This window comes from Homalodisca vitripennis, chromosome 1 (genome assembly GCF_021130785.1).
Source record: "Homalodisca vitripennis isolate AUS2020 chromosome 1, UT_GWSS_2.1, whole genome shotgun sequence".
NCBI lineage: Eukaryota > Metazoa > Arthropoda > Insecta > Hemiptera > Cicadellidae > Homalodisca > Homalodisca vitripennis.
In genome coordinates this window covers 32,948,255-32,969,608 of record NC_060207.1, presented here as the reverse complement: position 1 = coordinate 32,969,608, position 21,354 = coordinate 32,948,255, and positions in this window count along the sequence as shown.

The following is a 21,354-nucleotide window of genomic DNA, read 5'->3' as shown; positions in this document are numbered from 1 at the left end:
TTGTCTGAATTTATGTCGTTGCATGTTCTGATACAAACGACAAGGAAGTAATGTCAACAGACTTGGCAGTTTACACTAATTACTTTCCTGCGTTTTATTCCTCTGGAGTAAGAAAGCCTTACACATTGTCTGAGTTTATGTCGTTGCACGTTCTGATACAAACGACAAGGAAGTAATGTCAACAGACTTGGCAGTTTACACTAATTACTTTCCTCCGTTTTATTCCTCTGGAGTAAGAAAGCGTTACACATTGTCAGAGGTTATGTTCTTGCACGTTCTGGTACAAACGACAGACGAGTAATGTCAACAGACTTGACAGTTTACACTAATTACTTTCCTGATTTTTATTCCCCTGAAGTAAGAAGGCGTTACACATTGTCAGAGGTTATGTTCTTGCACGTTCTGGTACAAACGACAGACGAGTAATGTCAACAGACTTGACAGTTTACACTAATTACTTTCCTGATTTTTATTCCCCTGAAGTAAGAAGGCCTTACACATTGTCTGAGTTTATGTCGTTGCACGTTCTGACACAAACGACAAGGAAGTAATGTCAACAGACTTGGCAGTTTACGTTAATTACTTTGCTGCGTTTTCAAGAGAAACGGTCTTTCTAAGAAATTACTTTAGTCTCCTTTTTAGTTCAATATATAAAACCAATTACACACATAAAGGCGCGTTCTCATTTGTCTGGAGTTACTGACTTAGAAACAGATTTCAGTCAAAGTTACATCTCGCTTGTTTGGTATGTTTGTGAAAATTGTTTAACTATGGTGCTCTTTTTATGCTGTAAGTCAGTATGTTCAAAGCCTTATGTTCAATTATGTTTATCTTTCTATAGCGTTTTATGCTACATTGGTTTTGCTTTTACAATTTTATAGATTTACTTTTCTAAGAAAAATAACAGAGGCATTTTTAGTATTAAGTAGATTGTCAGTCTTGATTGTAAGTAGGTAGGTAATCATATTGAAATGTAATATTTTGGCAAGTCTGTTCTTGTTACTTGAGGATAGTAGTTCGATTCTGAATTGAGCCTTTGTTGTACCGGTTGTATGAGTGTGCGAATCTATGTCAGTCCGTTCAGTGTGTCTAAAAATTACCACGAGTAATTTTCTGGGTGAGTGCACATTTCTTTTCGAATTACGTTAAATAGTTTCCCTGGTCCGTGCATAATTTATGAGCTTTCTTACTATAGAGAGTTTTATGCAGTTACGCAAGGTTAGATTGCAGATTTATTAAAGTAATCCAGTAAAAACGGTGGCTGTTAGAAGAAAGAATATTTTCATGTAGTATACTTGTTTTTCCTGTTTGAACAAAGGATTAATTTAATCTTTATAGTAGTTAAGATTTGAACATTTTGTGAACAATTTTTGTATAATTTGTGTAATTTTTGACATTAATAAGAATTCACAAGGGGGTTGTGTACCTCAAAAATCGAAAAAAAATTGAGCAAGTTCCTTTTAAATTTAAAAAAAATAACTGAAACATAACGAGAACTGGACAAAATCCCACAGTTTAAGTTTAGCATAAGGTGCACAATAGGAATTTGAGAATTAATTTATTTTGAATATTATAAATTATTTAATATTAAGAAAAGAAGAAGCTTTAATTTCATTTCTATTTAAATTTAGTTTATATTTGAAGAGCCGATTTTATTTTTTATTGAGAAGAGAGCATTTATTTATTTTGATTTGAATATTAATATTCTTTCAAAAGGAGTTTTTGGATAACGAAATTTGTTTCAAATTTAATTGGTAATGTAAAGATTGTAAAACCGACAGTAAAGTGTTTTAATATTGAGTTTACCTAGTGACATTACATTTTTTTTTTTTTTTTACTTTTAACTAAAGAACTGATTTTGAAAACAATAGATTTAAAACTGTTTTACCTGTGGCTATTAAAAATTAAAGACCGTTCAAGGTATGATTTTACTAATAATTAATTCTCTATAAATGTTACTATGTTCTACCAACGTTTGGAAACCATTTTACCTAGTAAAGTTTTAATCTTTTCACTAGGTTACAGATTAGTGCTATAAGATACATCTTCGACCTAAACATATTCGACAGTATTAGTATTTTTTTCTGCGTTTTATGCTTTATGTAAATGTTAACTGACGATGCCCTAATAGACGAAAGCGCTTTTGAAATAAAATGTGTTGAAGTAATAAAACTATATTAGTAAGTATCGTTCTTTTCTAGGAAAAATAACAGAGGCATTTTTAGTATTAAGTAGATTGTCAGACGGTAGGTAATCATATTGAAATGTACTATTTTGGCAAGTCACATTTGCAAAAATAAAAACTAGAACCCTGATAAACTAGGTTCATCAGCCTGATTTTGTCAGGCTGATCCTAATTAAAGGATTGCTGTTTTGTTTAGACTGGATTCTTAGAGCACAAATTCCTTTTAGCTGGAGCACGTTTATATTTTAATAAAACACTTATTTTCAGAAGTTAGGTGACCGCACTCGACAGATTGGTACTACAAGAGTCATTGGCAGGGTTTGATTGGGTACTTGAGGGTTTTTGTGTTGTGGATCCAAAATGTAGAACTCTTTGTCATCTACTGTAAATTCTACAAATTTTACTACCTTTATGCAGATAGTAATGGGTTTCGTCTCTTAGGCATTAGTACTGAACTATGACTTTTAAACAGCTTTTTTTTGTAACTGTGTATATTTTATTATGTGAGTGCTTGTTTGTGATGTTGTGTTTTGACATGATTTGTCTTGAAAAACAGAGTTTTGCTTTGATGAACACTTTGTTTGAAGTCATTATTTATTGATTTGGTAAAATATACTATTGATAGTTAGTTATTACTCCATCGGATGGGTCGAGCCATACATTTGACAAGGAGTACTAACGTTTATCCGTTTAGCATCGAGTCGGTAAGTGGTAGTTTATCCACTCAAGTGTGATACAGTCTAGAGTAACCAAGTAGAGTCAGAGGGCCAACAAAACAAAGATGAACTGCTTTACTCGTGTTTTTATTAAATACAATACAACGAAACAAATAGAAACATATTTACGTGTCCTTGAGAATGCAGAATATCTTTTTTATGTAACCTTTAACTCGTCTATATTCTGATCACCTCATTTTCAATTCAAAGGGCAAGCAAGACAAAATCTACACGAAAATTAATGGTACATCTTCAAAACTTAATAAAAGGTTATTCTAGAGTCGATTGCACTTTATGTCGGACTCTACTATTTTCCAGTTCTAGTGTATTTACATAACTCCATAAATTGTTAATATATATATATATGCTGATTTCTTAACATCAGTTTAACTCTGATTACTACTACAAAACAATATTCGAATGTTGAGTTCAGCTCCACTATTGCTTTGTATATGAGGGAAATACGTCATATACTATATAGATAATCAAGATAAACTGCATTACATTTGTAACTGACTCCACCAAAATGGCTAATAACTACGCTGAACTCCGGAGTTCCATTTTAAACCGCTCTGTCCAAGGATTTAAAAACTGCCCAAACAGGTGAAAACTAAACCCTAAGCCAGAGAGTTTCATAGATCCGTGACTGCCGTGCCCGTGCAGATCTAACGAAAGGCGCGTACCTCGCAAACCCCTGACTTGCGAAGTAAATTTTGAAACCCCATAGTTGATACTAAAAAAAATCCAGGAGTTTGGTTATACCCCAGAGTTTTGTAATCCCTGACTCCCGAACCCAGATATTCAAGTCCAAGTTTAAAACCGGCTATAACCCTGGAGTTAGCTAAGCCCCTGACTGCCGCAACAGCCTTTAAAGCTACTTATGTTAACTATGAGTAGTCTGGATTTGTATGCCACGTGGATAATTTAGTACGTATCTGTTAAAATTCGTTTTTCGATACATTTATACATATGTTACCGTATAACATCAACTGTCAGCTTTTAAAATATTTTAATTACTACAAGAAATGTAATACATGAGGCTTAGAAACACTAGTTCTACGTATAACACGTTCATACCCTGCTTTCTTTGTTCCTTACTCTAACAAAGAGATGTGTGAACTGCAGACACCCTTGACACGTAAGACAGGAGCCACATAAAGCCGATTCACCTTGTTTTATGTAGAGGGCGTCACGTGACAGGAGCAAAGTGCCATCAGCCATGAAACACTCCATGTGTATGTTGTACGGCTCATATACGAGTATTACTCAGCTCATTAAATCTTAAAATTAAATACAACATTATTATGCATTTTAATATATATGTATCTTACTTAATACTACCCATTATACATACATATTTTTTCATGCGTAAATCTCAATTTTTTTTGCAAAGGAATATGGCTGATATTTTGAAACGGATTGAGATAGGGGAATTCTGTTTTCATCGATGAGTTCCTTTTAACAAAACATTTAAAACTATATATCATATGCCCTATGCTCACAGTAAAAAATTTTAGATTCGAATACTCGACTCTTAAATTTAGAACACTCTGTACATAGATTTTGATAAACATATTTCAATGGACTCCCCATTGGCGAGTTATGCAGAAAACACTTTGTTTTGTGTAATATAACAAACTGTTCTCCCGCTATACATACTGTACGGTTGGTCTGCCTCACACCGTATATCACACATAGTTGCAATTAAAGAATTTGATAACCCACCCTACACTTTGACTTTCAGATATTGCATTCACTCAGTCGGCCACTCAGTTATGGGTGAATCCAAAACATCTACTGGAGTTGTTGAATGGTGCAGCGTCATCAGATTTAGGCTTAAAACCTCAGGATAATTCCCACCTCTTTTAGAATTATTATTCAAATAAATTAAACGTTTAGGTTTAAAAGAGGAGAAATCAAGAAAGAAAACTGTAAAACTTGAATAACAGATTCTTTCTCCAAGTTGTGTCATGAGTTGCGAATAGATCAATGCATTATCATTAAACACTTTCTCATTAAATGAAGTGAGAACGAAGAACCTTTTAACATCAGTTATGATCAGGGCTGAAGCCCGCTTGCTCTACAGGTATATTGATGGTAAAATAGATAGCTATCTGTTGTACATTATTTTCTCTACAGTACATTATTGTCTCTATACTAGATTATTCTCTTTATACTACATTATTCTCTCTACAGTAAGTTAATATCTATATAGTACATTATCCTCTCTATATTACAATATTATCTCTACCTTGCATTATTCTCTTATAATAGATGCTCCAAAATAATGATTAGGTGGTTATTTCATCGACAGTTGCATTTCTGTTCATCGTTTAATATCGCAAAGGCTTCAAAAATGTAGGAAAATGCTGGGAGCTCCCTAATTGAAGTGAGGAGCTATTTTCTTAGGTATGGTAGTAAAGTTATAGAAACTTGTGGAAGATAGTTCCTAAGTTGACTGCTTTTGTGGTTGGCAAAGTGAAAGTAGCCACAGCAAGGGTTTGGAGCAAAAAGGTCTGGAGTATCCCATCAGTGCCTAGATTATTACGATTATTTTGTACATAACTTATTCATCATATTGGTTGTTATTTGACCTTGATAATCTCACGAAGTATAGTAAGTTGCCTAAATATTTCCTTATCGTAACAACATAGAAGGGTCTGATAACTAATGTTAAATACAGATATACAAGGCAGTAAGAAAACAACCCTACACAGAGACGCTACTACAATCGGCATGTCAATCACAAATCAGGTCGTCGCCTCTTTTACATGCTTTTTCAGGATTAAAACATCCTTTTTCAATATCAAGCTAATCGAGTAGCAGCCCAAGTAGCCATAGCCACCATGTTGCATACAGCGGTAGGGTGCACCATAATGATTTCAATGGCTGCTCTGATTTAGTTTTTTGTATTTCAGTTAATGGTAAAAATAAAAATAATACATATTTATATATAAACTATCCCTTTGGACAATTTATAGTTGCCACAAACTCCAACCTGACCTCTACACCAACACTCCCACAAAATTGCGCTAAAGACAATATATGACACAAGCAATTATCCCAATTATCAAGGTAAATTATCCCGCACTTTAATGTTTAGCCATTGCATTCACTAACGTCTCCACATTCATTTCTGGGAGAATCCACAATATCTCTTGGATTCGTTGGAGGGGAAAACTTCATGGTATTTCATCCACCAAACCTCCCCAGGAACCAACCCAACCTGTTTAGGAGACGAAGTTTCGTACTAGTAAAAATGACGTTTAGGTTGGTCTTTGAAGACATGTCCTCGGATCCAGTCCTTCACACGTCATGACAACCGGAATTGGACATCAAACATCACATTTCTCTTGCCATGGATATCCTTGAGAGACAATATATCCAAACGTTAATAAATGTAATAGAAACCCTACCCAAATTCTCCCAATAAAAGTACATTGTAAACACGCAGTAAATTGATGGGCGATTCTAGAAAGTGGGTAAATACCTCTTCGTTCATTTTTGCTTTTATTATTTATTTTGGATTTCTTTGTAAAAGATTAAAATCTTGTGGAAATACTTGGAGCGTACTGAATGAGTCAGTCAACCTGTTTATCCTGCACTAATTTTGTGTGTGTTATATTAAATCAATGTAACATGACAGATGTAAATTTACAATGATTGCACATGATTTAGTGTAATACTAAATAATAGATATCAAATAAACATTAAATCATATTAGGGTAGGGACTATAATAAACATTCAGGGCAATATTTAAGTGCCAGGGTCGCAGACGTGGAACTACCGATTCCCGTCTCGAGGCCGTAAAAAGTTGATCCCGTACTTGGAACTGCTCCAAGAGGGCCGATGTGGAGATCAATACAGTTCAAGTTCACCATTTGTGATATATGCGGATAAAACATGAGTACGGTTGTTGTAAATGTTTATATTTTCTTTTTTATGCTTTTTGTATTTAATCCTTAAAACCCACACTATAATAATGTGTAAATGAATTTTGAATACGATAATATTGAGTCTACATACTTCACAATGATATTTAACGCCCAGAATGTTCAAATTTATCGCTACAATTTTTCTTCGAATGTTATCAAAGTATACAGTTGCCTATTTCTTTTAAACAATCCTATTCAAGAAAAACTACAGTTTTGTATTTCAATCTCCTGGTGGTCTAATGTGATCAAATTTGTCACACCTGTGTCTTAATAGAAAAGAAAATATTTTAATACAGATCAGCCAACCATGGGGCTTAAGTAGAGTGCAGCCCCTACAAGAATTATGTTTTAGTTCTTCATCTTTCCGATGTCATAGAAAGGTGAAATTTGACACACATGCCCTAAGCAGTCTACCGGCACTAGACCGTAAGTACATTACAATGGCCAGAAGTATTAGTTTTTTTAATTTAAGTAGACTTTTTCGACCAACCTACGCATAACTTACTTGATCGGGACAACAGCACTACTACAGCGCCGGAAATACGTAAGACCGGAAGTAAAATAAAATGGTTGGAAGTATTCGCTTTTTGACATTTCAGATCAACGTACGTTGATCTGGACAATCATGATCGTGACAATGAGGCAAATGCTAGTATAGCGACTGAATATCTTAGATCGGTTTCCTATGGATTGAAATAGACCTGTTTGACCAAGACGACTTTTCAGACCTTGTGTATATGTATATCTTGTTTATCAGGACAATAATCTGAACAGGCTCCAAAAATAGCATTAGATTAAAAGATATAATGACTGTACCTTACTTTTTGACCGAGTAGACTTTTCAAACTAAAGAGAAAATTATCAGCCATTAAGTTTTGATTGATTTTTTAAATTCTACGTTTTATTCTTCCTTGAAAAAATATAACACTATATATTAGTTTATAGTTAGTTATATTGGAGTCATTTCAAGAGGCTTTGCTCATGTCAATGATCATGTTACTCTGTGAATTTTCGCACTCTTTTCGTAAGCTTTAACCGTGAATGAATTTTTTTAACTTTTAACTTCTGGTTCAAGTGGATTATATCTCCAACGTCGATGTTAGACTTTACCTTGTTGCCCAGATCAAGGAACTCTGTCTAAATTGAGTGTTTATAGCCATTGTACAAGTGCATGTAATTTATTATAAAGTGTTCTAACACTCAAGCTTTAAGTTCATCTAGCAATTTATTTTAAAGACAAATATATATATATATATATATATATATATATATATATATATATATATAACACTTTAGCGGCTTCAAATCGTGTTTGGATATTTAATATACGTAACTGTCTTGTAATTGCAGTCTATAATGTGCAGGCGCTTTGATAACTTTTATATTTTACAGCGCTGCCTGGTATAGTGAGTTACATCATTGGGCATAGCATATAACCTTCCGCGTGAAAAAATACATATACATACAAATGTTCATAATGATCGGTCAAATAGTTTCTGAGTCTATGACGAACATACAGGCAAACATTCATTTACATATTTAGATGTATGCCTATTATTTTTATTGGTTAAAATTCGTAATTTATTTTGTCGCCAAGGACATCCCAAACAAAGAACTACTAAAGCGTTATCCCCACGGTAAGACCCCAAATCTGAAATAGAGTTGCAATATAGTAGAAAGGATTCTGTGATGATCTTGAAACCCCAAACCTAGGAGTATATGATGCTGCCATCTGTTTCAGTGGATGATCAATAGGAACAATTATAGTGGTTTATCGTCTTTGATACGCAGGAACGTTCACACTTCTCGATTTCTACGCTTCTTATGTACAAATAGAATATAATTCTTAGTTATGTATAAATTTATCACTGTGGTATGAGAATAATTCTCGTACTCCGGACATTTACAAAAATATATTCTTTATACGATCAATCCTTCTGCGTTCTTTATTGAAAGTTCCCAGCAACAAGTAATTTTGAGATTTGGTGGGTTAAAATACTTTCAGTTATTGGAGGGATTTATAAAGTCATAAACTCTTTACTTGGCAGTTTATAATTAGCGTCACACCACTGAGATTAGACACATTTAGGACGACTTATATAAATAGATAAATGCTACTCGTATGTAAAGGCTTAACTAGTAATTCTTCTAGCTAGTTATACAAATTTAAAGTTTGTATTTTCAAATTTACAGTTCGTCGTGTTATGGTTGTGTATGTATGTATGTGTATCGTGTATGTGTGTGTGTTTATGTATGTATGTATGTGTATCGTGTGTGTGTGTGTGTGTGTGTGTGTGTGTGTGTGTGTGTGTGTGTGTGTGTGTGTGTGTGTGTGTGTGTGTGTGTGTGTGTGTGTGTGTGTGTGTGTGTGTGTGTGTGTGTGTGTGTGTGTGTGTGTGTGTGTGTTTCGTGTATGTGTGTGTATGTATGTGTATCGTGTATGTGTGTGTATGTATGTATGTGTGTGTATCGTGTATGTGTGTGTGTGTGGTGAACCAGTCGTTTGAGAATCTAAATCTCACGCAGTTTCTGGGCAATGTTTTTAATGGAAGAACACTAGCTGGATGAATTAATATTTATGTGTACTAATGTGCTTTGTTCAAAATTTTTGGTGGAATGTCTCTAATGTGTTGTTATACAGTTGCTTGTTTTATCCTACTCCCGAATTTGTATCAATAAAATTTGTAGACCTACTAAACAAACTAAAGTTTTACTGTATATAGATTTGAATCTGTAGCAACTGCACATAAGGAAATTATAACTGAACCAACAATACGTATTCTTCATTAATAAAGTAAATCTCCAATGTACTGAACGTTTACCAACTAGCTTTACAATTAGGTTTTGAAAATGTAGCACAAAATCGATTTGAATTTCCAGTATGTGTATGTTAAAGGTCTAAAGCCTCGATTATTTACCTAACACATTCGAGGTTTATGGTTGTTTTAGCTCAGTAGACTGAGACCGTTATGCCAACAAATTGGCCATAAAACTAAGCGGCTGCAGCCGATAATGTCTGAATGGGCGGGCAGTTTAGGGGACGTAGCGCCATCTGCATGGCGCGGCGGTGTTTCCGTTTTGTGGTTCTCCATATGTATATTTATGGCATAATAACACCAAAGATATTTTTCAAATAATAATACATTTAGCCTCTTTTAAAAATACTATTAGACCATTAATATGATATTAATATAGCATAAAAGCCGATGGTTAATGAAGGAAACAGGATTTTTCCGGGCATTTGCCATCGTTTAATTGGAACAGTGCGTTTCTTGTATTCGTTAAGTGAAACCAAAAATCAGTAACACTAATACACTGTTTCACCAAACGATGGTAAATTTCCGGAAAAAATCCAATTTCTTTCACAATCCTTTCATCGTTAAAAATAAACTTCAAACGATGGTTAATGTTGAACCACTAGAAAATTCGATTACTATGTATTCATTATAAGTATATAATTCCCTGATATAAGTGACTTCTCAATGGCCGTCCATAAGCAAAGGCAATCCAAAGCGAGATGTCTCATTTATGTTAATTAATAATTAAAATCTGTCTACAGTACTCGTTAGTGTCTAGTTTCGTACAATGCAGGCCTCGTCGTTGGATCGTGCTATAATACCTTGCAGCTAACCTTTGTTTTAACTTTTATGTGACCACAAAAGACGGAATTCTTTACTTATCCTAAAACCTATACAACTAAGATAAATGTTGAAATTGTCTACGAACACATCACTCTTCTAACGACGAAAACCCCCAATAAATATTTGTAATTGCACCTCCAAAGACAGAATTACTCTTGAAAAACTATGAATACAAAGAAATAAATGAAAAAGGGTATGTTTCAAAGTAAATTATAATACCTATTTCGCATACATAAGGAGGCAATATGCGTAAGTTTAATTCATTATTATGAATATAAATAATTTATGATAGTGAGTTATTTGATATCAAGGAGTAAATTAAAGTACGGTTACTTAAAAATGTTGTTGAAATGTGTTTTTTCACTCATTTGATAAATTTAATTAAAAGATATTACAGACCACTCTAGAAATGTATATTAACCTTATAAACCATACAAATGTTATTTAGTCATATTTTTCAATACAAGTATTAAAACTATCGTTCAAAATAACCAGCAATCCACAAATGGTGAAAACGTGTCATTGTTCCCTCACTGCAGTGCTGTCAACAAGTTCGTGTTGTTGCAATCAGATTTGCGCTATTTCAGTACAACAGTTTTCCTAATGGAATCTAGAGAAGCTGTTAAAAAGTTATAGAACTACTCGATTTGTATTAGAGTATTACTCTACAACGCTTTATTTCCATTGAGTAAGCTATATATATATATATATATATATATATATATATATATATATATATATATATATATATAGTGTGTGTGTATTTTACAAACTAGCTTACAAACTGAAAAAGTACGTTAGACTACATAAAGTGTTGGTTCCACCGTTGTGTAAGTCTATTATTTCTTCTAAGATGAAGTTATAAGATATTTATTTGAATGGTAATTTAAAATGAGATTGGATGAATTCAAGCGATTCAATGGTATCTTTAAGAGAACCGCTTCAAGTAATACCACCTGGTCGAGGTAATCTAGTTCCTTTCTGAAGACAAATCTGAAAGTTCACGGACTTACACGTTGACAAGCTGAGGTAGCTGAGATTTGTTGCAAGTTCCTAGTATGTTTAAGGTTTAAGCTTTTAAACTCCTTGAAAATAGAAACTCCCGTAGGATAGGAAATTCCAGAATTTTAAGGCACAGCTGACAGATCCAACATGCAAAACGTTTGCAGAGGCTGGGGAAATTCAAGGAGCTTCTGATATCCAAAAGCTACCAGAGGGTGGGGTTTTCTAGACTTCAAAGTCCTAATAAGCCGAAAGCTTCTAGTCTGAAAAATCAACAAACGTGTTGATTTTGATTTTAAAGTTCTTCCTGAAATCTTAGGAACAGGTCAAAAAGGAAAAAAAATTAAATTTAAATTTGGAGAATATATGCGACAAACAATTTTAATTCCATGAGAAAAAAGTTAAAGAATATCACTTTTGTGAAAACGTGAAAAATATAGTATAAAAATATTGCGCAGTTATTTCAAGTAATTATGGAAATAATTCCTCTAAAGTATTAGTACTGGCATATTACATAATAAAATTCAGTAAATAGTAAATTTAATATTAAGTAACTAATCAAAACTTTACGAACAGACTTTACGAAAGAAACCTAAAAAGACTGTATTTACTATCACACAATCATGTACACGCATTATGATTATACACACACACACACACACACACACACACACACACACACACACACACACACACACACACACACACACACACACACACACACACACACACACACACACACACACACACACACACACACACACACACACACACACACACACACACACACACACACACACACACACACACACACACACACACACACACACACACACACACATACATACACACTTATATATATCCTTTACAATTTTTTTAACGTTAGTTGGGTAAGTTTAATGTGACTAGGAAACATGGTACAATTCGAACATGCATATAATTAAGAAGAGACATTGCGTCTTAGATCGAAGTTACAACCACTTGATGATTTCATTAACAACAAGTTGGGGTCTTATCTAAAACAGGGAATTCTTCATGAATATTGATGAAGACTATCTTGTGGACTCAGTCGCCACTGCCGAACATCTCCCCAGTGACCAGTGTAAATGTGAATGCGTGCGTCAGAGCGTACGTGTAGGTCGTTATACTTTACTAAGTTGTGGTGCTGACTTAATAATAATAATATTGAGTTCAAATACGAGATATAAATTTCTATACAAAGGGAAAACACTTACCTAATAAATCATTACGGGTTTTATTACTATACCAAAACTTAAATATAATTATTTAGCAATGAGACCTTTATAAAAGTTTAGGTTTTCGCATTCTGATGTTTTTAATCTATAGGCTAGAATTAAAACATTATCTACCGAATTAAACACCTTACGAATCATATTATAATTGTGCTAATTAACTACAAACTAGAAGTACGCCACATCACGCGTCTTAACAGGCTTCACTGAGGTTGCGTGAAAAATTACAAATCAATAGCTAATTTCATTCTAGAGATGTCCCAATCCTTCATTGACACATCCAAATCCTATGAAGAAACATGTACCATCATCGAAATCAGAGTACTTCATTTAGAAATGAAGTTTATATGTGAGTTTGTTTTCAAGATATCGTGAGGACATATAGACAGATAGACTGACAGACAAACAGAAATGAGAATTAATTCAGCTCCACGAGTGATAAGCTTCACTAAAGCTCAGCCAATTACAATATAAATCTATATGGAATCTGCAATCAGTAACGCTCAAAATGTTTACAATGCTTATTATAAACACTTTAAACTTTCATCTACTTGCTTATTTAGGTAAATTACGAATGAAAAAACTATCTAAAAATTTTTAATTCATTAGTCGTACTCTAGGTGCGAAGTATCAGGGATAAAATGGTGAACATGAAAGTAAACTCACGAAATATTTGTAAATATAAATTTTGTTTGGAGCTGGTTAACTACAGTTTCCAAAACAAACTTTTCGTCTCTAGAGTAAACGTACATATAGCTACAGTTAAAAAGCTATTATAGGATGAGATCGGCAACCAAATTTATAAAAGACAAAGTTATAGTAAGTGTCATTATAATTCCAAGATTAATCTGAATACGTTTGGAGTTACTGAATAAAATATACGAGCACGTGGTGTATATTAGATCTGGAAGTAATGGTCCCCAAAAATGGCGACATTAAAAAATATGTCATAAGGTTATTTTCAATAGGTTTTTATGAAATTCCCAAATAACTTTAGCGTTATTAATTTGAAAAACTGCACTCATTAAAATATTTATTTTAGTAATGTAAGTTACATGATTTATTTCTGGTTATTTATTAAAGTTGGTTTTACTACCATTCTAAGGTTTTATTTCTAATACTGATTAAAGCGTGAGTTTCCCTTGATAACCAGGATTTATATTATTTAACTTAACCACTGAACAATGACCAGACCGTCAAAAGGGTTCTAGAAAGGCATAACATAAGCTATAGAATATAAATACAGAACTTGTAATTGAAAACGGAATTTGTTAAAAGAATGTTATTATCTAAGTCATCCACAAGATTTATTGCTAACTATATTAAATATCAAATAAACAGTTAAAAATGTTATTAAGACCTGTTTTGTGTGTATGATTAAAAAATATGTTGTCTGAAAATTAATTTGATAAGTATTTTTAATCACAGGCAGTGTTCTAATAATGAGGACGCATAACAATGGAAACTAAGACAGTTTGCGCCAGTCATGAAGGCAAAAAGGGCAGTGTATGCCGGCGCCCTCTAGCCTGATTACCTCCAACTCGTCGTGTCCGGAAGGGAGCTAATGCGCTTACTCAGTTGGAAGACTGTTTCCGCCAGGGTAGCAGCACTTTTGTGTAGCTTCCCGGGAAAGTTTTACTCATGATTGTAGGCCTGAAATCAACTAATTTAAGTCGGCTTACCTCATCCCTCATCTTATTTTTTGTGAACTTCGTGAATTTTTTCTGTAGTTCTGAGTCATATTAAAACGAGTATACACTATAAAGGGTGTCTCCATTAAAAGTCATACAGGTTTCAACCACTGTTTCACGGTACCTGAATAAACTGTAAGTAACAGTATCTTCTGTTGGGATAGATCACTGTTGGGATACGCCCAAGATCCCAATAGAATGTGTTGACAGATAACGTAGCTATGGTAGAAAGGGTTGTTTTAATACGAATGTTAAGTTTAGCTCCAGTTCACCTTCCTCTCATTGCAGCGTCTAGAATCTTATGCTGTTAAAGACTTGACTCCTGGAAGAATCTGGAGCCACGTTCAACAGAAGTGATCGAAAAACGTCGCCGATTGGCATTCTCATTTTCTCATTATGTATACAATTGCGTGCACTTATATTAAAACAGCCTTCACACCATAGCTGCTTTGTGCGTAGGAAACTCGGTTGCTCCATCGTGTTTGGGACATCGTGCACTCAATTGTGCACCTGATGAAACAATGAGAATGCCAATTCACCTGGATTACACTATATTTTATATGTTTTATCTAGGTGTCTCTGATGTTGAAAGATATAAAGGTTCATTTTAAGCTTCTTAGTCGTCAACTTTTTTGATTTCTTCAGACGAACATAGCTCCAGATTCCACGAATCAAGTCTGCATCAACAACAGAATCCAGACGCTGCATTGAGGAAGGTGAACTTGAGCTAAAGTGAACATTCATAATAAGGAGTTATCATACGGGCAGAGAAACAAACAGATGGTCGGGCTACTCTTCTTACTCTCGTCTCTTACTTTCTCGTCCTAATATCAACAGAGAATTTCCTTGGACCAAGGCAAACCTACGAACCAACTTTGACTCTCTATGAACTTTCTGTCACCGTTACCGTACGTCTGAGTTACCGCACAGACAGATGAACAAAACTTAATTTTATGAAGGGCCTGGCGGGTCTTTAACAAACAATCTCTACTCGGTTCTAGACACCAGAATAATAGATTAACGTTGTAAGGTATATTCATCGTTTATACCACAATGAGAATGAAGATATTATTTTAACTATGGAATATTTTAGCTATTTGACATTTTATTAAATGGAAATTTAATCTGTGTGATTTTCTTCACATTTCTTGATAATACTTTTAATAATTAAAATTCTAAATATACTGTATAGTCTATGAGCGGAGAGCCAATATCCATTTATTAGCAAACAACACGGTTTTTCTAGAAATCAATAGAGGAATTTAACCCTATTAAAGAAATCAATAGTTACTTGCGCTTGTTTTGGTGGAAGTTGAAAGAGTTAAAAATATGAAATGATATTTTCTTAAATCATATTATTCTAAATTAGATACACTTAAATAAACCAACCGTCAGACAGTTAGATACATGATAAATCAATGCCAGCTTACGATACATAGTACATACCTAATGTGGTGACTTTCAGTCTCATTGTCTAGTTTTCTGACGAAGATATAATTATTATTTATATGTCAGTTTTAAGTGCTTAATCTGGAAACATACTCTGAGAAAAAATAAAGTTCATATTTTTCTCCCGTGAACACCGTGCCATTTTGATCTTCACCAATACTAACGTGGCTGACAGTAAATTTATTTCTTAAGAGAAATTTCTCCACCAATTACAAAACATCTGGTAGAGTGTTTACACAGAGCAAATTGGCTCTCTGCTTTAGACTAATAAGGTGATAATAATTCGGCATAAGCTCATTGATCATTTACTATTTTTTTCATATTGTCGAGAGACGAAACGGTGTAGAGACTGATGGATGGAGTGAGGAGACAGAGAGGGTAATTGGAGGGGGGGAGAGAGGGGGGATGCAGACAGACATACACACATATTCATTTCAATATTGTGCTGCATTAAAACGGGAGATGAGTTTTGTTACTTTGTTTCAGTTCTGTGTTACTAATGTGTTTAGTGACATCTGAATTCCTAATTTGAAATCACTTCGTATTTCGTTTAATAACTAAAATTGACTTTTATATAGTTGCATTATGAAATATTCTAGGTAATACAAGACGCAACTGATATTGGACGCAGAATAATATTCACTTTTAGAAGCAAAATGTTCAATAAGTTACGATAAATGGTCTATAAAGCTTTATAGCAGAATCCTCTCCGGTCTCTGTTGAGAATGGCCGTAAGGAATGGCTACAATACACGTAATGGCTATGCAGATAGCATAACTCACAGATTGTCACGTTTTCTGTCTTTGTTTTTTTAATTTATTTATTATATTACTATTAAATAAACTGTTGGTTGAGTTTAGTTAACTGTGTTTAAAACTCATCCTTCTTTCTTCTTTTGTATTTGCACAAATTAATGGGTTTCATCGGTAATCAGTAAATTAATGGTGACTATCGGAAGTGTCCGAATAGCACGTGATAGCCACTCGGCTCCCATTTCTACAAACTGCAAAGAAAATTAGGAAATTCAGAAATTTATAATAATCAGCCTTTTAAGTTAATTTCTCTGCACTACTACTTACTTTAAATTTCGTAATCAATAGTCATGCGTTTATGGCTTAAAAAGTTTATGTCTTAAATTGAATTATGCACTTCGCTATTTTAAATTTGAAACGGAAAATAGTCGCTTAGGTTATTTTGTAACTTAGCATAAAAAACTGCCCTGCTCAGCAATGCTGTAAAATTTACCTTAGTACAAATTTGCGTTAATACGAACATTTGTATATTTTTTGATAGTTTTATCCCAAATAATACAACTTAATAAACCAAAACAACAATCGGCTGAATCATGTATTACACAAATACAACACAAATTCTAGGATAATGTATTCAAACTATAAATTATAAAACTTATGTGCGTCTTGCTCCCACCTCCTAATCCCGTGAATAAAATCAAAAAGTTATATTGAAATTTAAAATTATATTTTGAATAAAAGACTATAAATTCTAAGCAAGTAATCTTAGAGGTTAAAGGATTGGTTAAAAGCCACTATTATTAGTAGCTTTTATTTGTTATGATTATTTTATATAACCACCATAAACCATTGAAGCTTAGACTGTTTAAAAAAACTTTTCACTATTCGATGTGAAAAAAGAGTGAATAAAACTTTCTTAAGTTTAGACAAATTACATTGTATTTAGTACACGTTTTTGGCCTAGAAATATGCAGTAACCTTTTAGCTGAGCTACTTAGTGGTAAGAAAGAAAGAATGTCCAGTATCCGCCCTGGAGCAAGGGCAGGATGGAAGTAGCATCGCCGTGCCGCCATGTATCACTGAGCCATTCTCCCGTTCAGGCCGGAAAGGTCGTGGCCAAGGTTTACACTACATTTGTTTTATATTTATGGCTGTGTTTTGGACGCAGAAATGATATTTCTCCCCACAATATATCTGGGAATATTTGGCGTTAACTGGAAGAGGGGTTGTGCGTACTTCGTAATATACACACGTTGAGCGTGATATACGAGTATTTCTTGTAGATCAGTTCACGTCTTATCGCAGTTTTAAAGTAAAAATAAAGGATCGAATGATAGCTTCTTCGAAAATAATCATATTTAATATTAATAATAAATATATTTTCCAAAATTATGTTAGAAATATTAAACTGTTTATCTTTAAAATTCTTATCATTTGTTACTTTTTTTTCTTCTTAACCTATCCTTGGTTCAATAAGGTTTTATAAATATCATTTCGTTCTGAAAAATGTATTTTTTTTGTTTGATGTCAAAATGGGAGGGTATTAAAAGGGTTAAAATATCGAATTGTAAAATGTTTTTAAGATTTTATTTTTAGCTCAATATACTTAACCGATCATCAGAGACAACAAATGTAGTTATACCATCGACAGGCAACTTGATAAAGGGCTGGGAGTCGTCATTCTAATGGTCGGTGTATAGTTATCTTACGGTGATTTAACGTTTGTGACGGTTAGTTCTGTGATTCAAGCTAAGAAAAATATTATAAGAGAAAATATTTAAAACCGTTTTAATAATAAACCCAATTTCAACATGAAAAATTAATACAGATGACAAGTGATTTTCCTTCTTGATGAATTGTCTCTATCGATTCCAAGAGAAACCAATTTGTATGTTTATGCAATGCAAACTGACTCTGAGCTCCTGGACTATTAGATCAGAGCATAGTCATGAAAAAACTTGAAATTTACATAGAATTGAGAATTTAAAATTTCCTTTGGATATATCTGAGTTAAAAACTATAAAAGGCTGATATACCATTAAGGCTGATAACTATAAAAGCGTTTATTTGATCATAAATCATAAATATGTATGTGTATAGTATAGTATATGTTAAGATTGTAATCTGGAAAATTGTAGTATTTGTAAAATTGTGACCAATATAATTTATGACTTATTGTAGAATTACATTAATAGCCCTTTTACTAAACACGCTGTGTATTGCCTATACAAGGACATTCAACAATGTGGCGTGTGACCAGTTGTGGTAAGGGAGGGAGGGGAGGATTGTGGTGTGGGGAAACCGCAGCGAGCATTACACCCCACAGCTGTGGTCTACTTGCTATCCTAGAGCTGAAGGTTGTAGAATATAATACAATTTTTCACTAGTGACAATGTTTTTGACGGGATTCTAGTGAAATTCATATTCCAAAACCTTTATCACTCTGGTTAAAAAACGTTTTTCACATCTGTAACATTTTCCCATTATTTATGGAAATTTCATTTTCTTTTCTAATAGATAAACTGACTATTCACATTAGTAGCAACTCTTTTATATGTTTACGTAGTCTGGAAACTCTTATGATATTTATTAAGGCTACGCCAAAAGTATAATATATTTGTATTGAACATTAATTGTTTCCAGTAAGCAATAATTTTAATAGTTTTTTAATCCTTGACTGCGACAGCCGCCCTTGACCGCAGTATAGCGTAGGGCCTTCAGTATCAGTGAAGGTGTTAAAAATTCACTAGAATTTCGATTACACAAGAAGACTGCGGATTTTGAACTACTAAACCATAAATAACCAAGTAAGATTATCCAATAAATCATATATTCAAAAGTCAGATGCATACTGATTATAGTATACACATCTCAGCATTTGTAGGTAAGTACATACCAATACCTTAGCAGTATGTAATTGATACTTGTGTTTCACCATCCTATAACTTTAAATATGGTTTGAGTTTTCCTACGTCAATTTGTTGCAATCTGAGTTATACCGTATAATTCTTCCCTACTCACTATATAGGAAATGTGGTGTTAATCTGCTTAATCCTTTCAGGAGTATAGGGCTTACATTAAAAAACAAAAAACAGAAACTTTGTACATTTTAAGTTTTGCAAAGAAGGTAACTTCAGTCTGAAATATGTAGTAATAAAACTATCTGATATCCGATAGCTATCTTTTTATATTGTAGAATCGAACGAAATTCTAGCTTTCGCATACTTAAAACATGTCCTTAACGGCTATTTGTAAATTGTGCAACTAATCTATTTTAGTGCGCCTATTTATTTGACAAAAATATAGAATGTGATCATATCCAGTATTCCTTGTAGAATGACTGCAGATAGTCAAGATAATTTGAAGTGACGGTGATTGGCCAGATAGAAGTACTGTACAGCAGTATCCTCGAGGGACGCTGATTCTATTAGTGTTATGTGCTTCCTTCCCACTTCGCCACTTACTGTCTTATACCTCCCTCTGCTCTCTCTATCTCTGTTTGATGGGTACAGTCTAGTTCAGACGTAAATCTACAATAAATGTGTGTCCTTGCTGCAAGAACATTTTTGTTTCCTAGGCAACAGATTACTCAACCCATACTAAATATGCAAAAAGTGAAAAATACCAAACAGTGATAAAAAAAAGAAACAGCATCATTGATTATTTTTTTATATCAATAAACAATGGCAAGTATCCGAAACACTTTTCTTTTACCGTCACAATCTTCCTATCGTAAATTATGAACTTAAAACAAGTAATAAATATCCCTTCAAGCTCAGTCAGAAGAAAGCTGGGAGTGCCTATGGTCGCGCAGTCTGAGACGTTGGATTTTGGGTCTGAGTTAGAGATCCTGCAGGTTCAAATCCTGTCTGTGACCGAAGCACTTTTTATCAGCATCATCGACCTTGTACCGTACCGAAACACTCGTTTATTCTGTTTGATAAGATTCTCACACAGGCCAGTGGCCCATGAGGACCGACAGAATAAGGCTTAAAAGGGGATCAGCCTTTTCTTAAAAAGTAGATTCACACGAGGTAGGTTACATTATAATTTTGAGAACTTAACCATGTGGTCAAAAAGTGATGGAAGAGTCATTAGTAGCTAAGGGTGGAGCATATTAATACACAAAAGTTCCTTCTTAACTAGCTCATATCCACACAAAAATCTGGTCAACTTCTAACATAACTTTACCTCTAGCAGATTTATTCTCCTGGTAAAGAATTATACCCTCGGTTAAGTTAACCATCCGGTAAATTTAAACTTTGATGATCCAATCACCCTGCTTTACTTATTCTCATAATCGACTCAACTTCTTCAAGGAAAGAAGCGCCTGTTCTCTTAACACCCGGTAACCATATCCTCCCTGGGAATGTAATTCTAGTTGAAATAAAACCACCTGACCATCTCATACGGCTGATAAAGATTACCGTATATAACCAAATATAAGTATTCTTCAGGTATTCCGAACTTTAAACAGGCACCTTTAACTTTAAACCCTCTGACTGACTTATTTAAAGTAGGCCCTATTCAATTTCCTGGTATACTAGAAACATGAAATTTGGAAAAAAAGTCTACCTTAATATCTGTACCCACTAGAAATCACCTGAAAGTTATCAATTTCGCCGTTTATACTCGTATTAAAGATTCATTAATAAGAGGATGTATGTGCTAAGTATAATTAATTATATTAAGTTTCTTTTAATACTACACCATTTTGGATTTTGTAAAT